A 5,440-nucleotide genomic window follows, 5' to 3' on the forward strand; every position below is an offset into this window, starting at 1 on the left:
ACTTGTCAGCAAGTGAAGGCCGAGCATCAGAGGCCAGCGGGTTTGTTGCAACCCTTGCCTATTGCCGAGTGGAAGTGGGAGCATGTCACTATGGACTTCGTTGTAGGTCTTCCGAGGACTCAGCGGGGTAGTGATGCTATTTGGGTGGTTGTAGACCGGTTGACTAAATCGGCGCACTTTATTCCTATGCGCGTGAGAGATTCGGTAGATCATCTTGCCGATTTGTATATTCGGGATGTAGTGAGATTGCACGGGGTCCCAGTGACGATCGTCTCAGATAGAGATCCTCGTTTTACTGCTAGATTGTGGCAGAGTTTGCAGAGTGCCTTGGGCACTAAGTTGACCTTTAGTACGGCCTATCACCCTCAGACTGACGGGCAGTCCGAGCGTACTATTCAGATCCTCGAGGATATGCTTCGGGGTTGTGTCCTGGACTTCAGTGGGACGTGGGAGAGGCACTTGCCATTGGTAGAGTTTGCCTACAACAACAGTTTTCAGTCTAGCATCGGTATGGCACCGTTTGAGGCCTTGTATGGCCGACCGTGTAGGTCTCCAGTTTGTTGGGCCGAGGTGGGTGATGCACCTTTGTTGGGTCCGGAGTTGGTTAGGGAGACGACGGAGAAAGTTGAGCTTATCCGTAGGAGGCTTGTTACAGCCCACAGTCGACAAAAGAGTTATGCCGACCGTAGGAGGAGGCCTTTGGCGTTTGAGGTAGGTGATCATGTCTTTCTGAAAATATCACCTAGGCGAGGCCTGATGAGGTTTGGGAAGAGTGGGAAATTATCCCCTCGGTTTATTGGTCCTTTTGAGATCCTTGAGAAGATTGGTGAGGTTGCTTATCGGTTAGCCTTACCGCCGCAGTTGTCCGGAGTGCATGACGTGTTTCATGTGAGTATGCTTCGGAAGTATGAGCCAGATCCATCACATGTGTTGGATTGGACTGATTTAGAGGTAGATGAGGATGCCTCGTATGAGGAGAGACCGGTTCGGGTCTTGGATAGGCGGGATCAGGTCCTGCGTGGTAAGACCATTCCTTTGGTGAAAGTCTTGTGGAAACATCACGGAGTGGAGGAGGCCACTTGGGAACGTGAGTTGGAAGTCCGAGAGAAATATCCGGACTTGTTTGTTGACGTGTGATCTTGTATTTAAATTTTACATTATGTTGAACTTAAGAGCTTTTATATATGTCTTAAGTTGTAAAACATTGAAAATGTTTTGGTTATTGGAAGTATGTTTTGAAACTTGCCTAATATGGAAGTTGAAAGTGACATTATATCTGTTAAATATATTGTTGAAATTGGAAGGATACTGCATAATGTTGATGCATGTTGAAAGTACATATGTTGTTTACATATTGTGATATGTCTCTTGTTAAAGGGATGGGATGACCGGTAATGGGTCGAATTGTTGAATGTTAAAATGTAACATTGTTTAAAATGGAGGAAAACTTGTTTTTGAAAACTTGTGTTTAATTTCGGGGACGAAATTCTTTAAGGGGGGGAGGTTATAGCGATCCCGGGTTTACCCTTGTTGTATAGTGATCCGGACATGTGTCCGTGGATGTTGGTAGTTGTTTATTATCTTGTTTACATCCTTTCTTACTTTGTATTTGAGTTATAGGATGTGTTGGGCGGGTTGGTTACAGGTTGGTTGAGTTTAGAAACCAAAACTAGTTGCCCAGATTTTTGGCCTGTACGCTCGAGCGGGGGTGTTGGAGCTCGAGCGTAGATTACATCCATCCAGTATCTTGTTGTGCAGTGTTGTGAGCTCGAGCGTAGGGTTGGGAGCTCGAGCGGAGGTCTGGTTCTGCGAAAGTGCTGAGCGAGTGCATTCTGCGCTCGAGCGGGAGGTTGGCCGCTCGAGCGTAAGTCTGTGAGTGGCCGCTCGAGCGGGGTGTTTTACGCTCGAGCGGAGACCTGGGTTAAAGTCCCGAAATTGTGACTTTCCAAATCACTTTTTGCTTTCTCTTCTCTCTCTTACTTTTCCAAAATCACCATTGTTGAGCCTCTCACTCTAGATACTACCTTCTCTCTAGGTTTTGATCTAGTAGGAGTGATTTGCTCGCCTTTGGCCTTTACAAAAAAAGTTGTTGATCGTCGAGGGCTTCACTTTAATCTGAAAATCTCGGGTTTTGGAGCACGTTGAGTTTTGTCTTCTTCTCCCTTGGAGCTCCGAATTTGAGGTAGGGATAACCTACTCCTCTCTATGGGTTTTGTCTTTAAATTTTGGTATTTTGAGATGTTGGGCTTGGTTTGGTAATCTTGTAAAGGTTTGGGGCTTTTGTGTAATTTTACAAAGGTTGGGGTTTTATTCATAATAAACCTAGATGCATGTTTGGCATAGAAAAATGGAATGATTGTTGAATCATTGATGAAAATGGGACCTAAGGGTTGAAATGGTAATTACGGAAAATAGCCTAATTACATTGTTTAATTAATTGGGATAATTAATTGGTGAGAAATGAGGAAATGAAATGTTGATTGAATATCCATTTGTGCATTTATTTTCTGTTTTAGAAATAACTGCTTAGGGCTATCGGTGGAGGATAGTCGAGATTGTTGTAGACAATGCATGATGATTAGGTAAACGGAAACTAATCAATGGAATGTGTCATGGAACTTGACGATTGATAGAATACATTAATTGTATGTATTGTGTGATTGTATATAGAACCAATGTGTTTATATACGTTTTGTGTAGAGGAGGAGATAGGGGATGTACTCCGCGGTTTAGGGGAAGATAGGGGATGTACCTCTAAACCGGATAGGTATTGGGAGGAGATAGGGGATGAACTCCGTAGACAGAGCTCATATGCTTGTCTAGAGAAGTGAAGATAGAGCTCATATGCTTATCTTTGTGAAGTGTGGATACAGCTTGTATGCTTATCTGTGGATATTGTTGATATACATATCTGTTGTAGAGTGTGGATATAGCTTGTATGCTTATCTGTGGATATTGTTGATATACATATCTGTTGAGAATGTGGATATAGCTTTTATGCTTATCTGAATGTGAGATATAGTTTTTATACATATCTGTGGAAATGATGATAGAGCTAGCATGCTTATCTGTTGAAAAAGGGAAAATGAAAAGTAATTGGGACTTGTAAGTCGTTGACATAAATATGTAATTTATGTGATTGTATCAGTGTTGACCAACTATCAATTGCTAATGTTTTAGTCATTGTCCATGGTTGGTTTAGTGTATTTCTACTGGGCTGTGGCTCACCCTATATGGGAATATCATTTTCAGGTACAGGAAGCATGCCACCTCCAAGGACATAGCTTGGAAGGCTAGAGGCGGACATAGTGTAGTTGTTTTACTTTTGATGTATTACATGTAACTTCAAGCCAAGGGCTTAATGTGTAAACGAGTTAGTACTCTTTTGATGAAACCAAGTGTTAACTTGGAAAGCTGTAAGCCCGTAGGGCATTTTGTTTTGATGCTAACATGTAATACTTATGTAGTGAAACTCAATGAAATAAAGGATTGTGGTTAGTGTAAATGTAAATGTATGTCTTATTTGATGGGTTTATTGTTATTATTTTGAGGGCGTTACATTCTTAGTCCCAAGTCAGTGTGTTTCTGGGTATGCTCATGGAGTTTCAATGTTCTCGATGATTGGTTCAGGTTTTGGGGTATATAAACACACCTATTTGGTGTCCAGATACCATTCTTTGGAAGTAAACAAAGGTATAACAGTAGAAAAAGGGGGAAAAAAATAGGGCATGAGGAACTTATAGATTAAAGGCGTAAAGGCAGAATCCAATAAACGAGCCGCTCCGACTGGGATGAGCAAACCAAGCGATTCAAGTACTAGGATGGAGACTTGGCAGGAGAAAGTGAGGATTTAAGGTTGAAAAGTGCGAGAGGTTTTTTAGAGAGAAGATGAACAGTGACAATGGACGTTTGAAGATAGAAGGAAAAGGTGTAAAATAGAGGTAAAAAGACGGGACTGTTCAAATTTTGGAGTTATGTTTGACGGCTATCGCAGCAGTAGGGGCAATCAAGAGGCGCCACGTGTCCCAATAAGGACGCGGTGTCAGCAGCATGGGAAAGTGGGCTGTACTACATCAAGGATGGGGCAACCGAGTGGATTTTTTAGCTCGACTAGCCGAGGGACTTCACCTCGGGCGTTGTTTTAGCGCGGCTTGAAGATAATAAATCCCAAGCATGCTACGCAGATGGAATTAAGGGCAACTGAGAGGGTTATTTATGTGAATAAATTGGGAAGCGCTAGGCCCATTAGGCTAAGCTTCGGGGTTTTTTGGCTGGCGTCTGGATAGCTCGGTCTTAGACTGTTTACACACCGAGCTAGCCAGTAGAAGGAAACTAGGGCTCTGACCTAGCTATGCAATGCTGAAGCTTGTAGTAGGCCGAGGTGCAAGAAGGAAGACGGACTGAGCTAAAGGTAGCTCTACAGGATGCAAACCTGCAGAGAGGTTTACTTCGATGTTGCCTAAAGCATTGAGGAGGTGTTGGCTTGGTCGAGTTTGATCTTAGCCTAGGTAAAGAGGTTGAACCCTTCTCGTTTGATTAGCAGTAAATAGGGTGGTACCAGGATAGCCATTATCCTTGGGAGTGTGATTCCTACGAGGACTCTTACAAGGAAAGTTGAAGTCCTATTAGGATTGTGCCAGGCGAAATCTATAAAAGCTCATGACAGGACCTATGTACAGGTATCACAATTTCAACTCTAAAATACTGAGAGCTTATATTCTATTTGCTGACTTAGGCATCGGAGAGGTATCCGGCACACACCCGCCGGCTAGCTCACGTTTGTGTTTTCAGGTAGTAAAGTGACAACGTTTGGAGGAATGCAAACTTGATCAACAGGATTATACGAGAAGATTATTTCGTGCTCTTACAATAATGATAGTGGAGATTCAATATGAAGTCTGTTAATTGAATGGGTTGGATCATCTAAGTATAACCAATCTATGACTGATTTTGAGTTGGCGTAGCATGGAAGTAATGTGTGTGAAATGTGATAATGTGGTTAGGTTGCATTATGCTTCCATAAATATAAAAATTGAATGGTTTGAATTATGACCAGTATAATGAACCAGGCTCTTTGTGACATTTATTTAGCCATGATTTTGTTTTGTGGGAAATATTTTTCAGTTGGATTGAAGTACCATGTTTGTTTTCAGAGTCGATCAGAAATTTGATGCTAGCCTTGATTTATTCTCTTATGTTACATATATGAACTGACTAATCAAACATCTTCCTGAGAGAACACTACAAGAAAAGGGGGATACAACGATCTTTTTTTATGACATTTTTCAAAAACATTGTAAAATCTGTCCAGATTTTTCAAATTCCAAAAAAATTAAACTAAACCATCTCGTTTTGTGCGTCGGTTATTTCTTTTAAACAGTGGCTCAAGGCTATCATATTCTGATCGAACAAAGGCATCGAACAAAGGCATGACTTTAGG

The sequence above is a fragment of the Camellia sinensis genome, chromosome 10, assembly GCF_055761805.1.
Source record: "Camellia sinensis isolate YWXY chromosome 10, ASM5576180v1, whole genome shotgun sequence".
Lineage (NCBI taxonomy): Eukaryota > Viridiplantae > Streptophyta > Magnoliopsida > Ericales > Theaceae > Camellia > Camellia sinensis.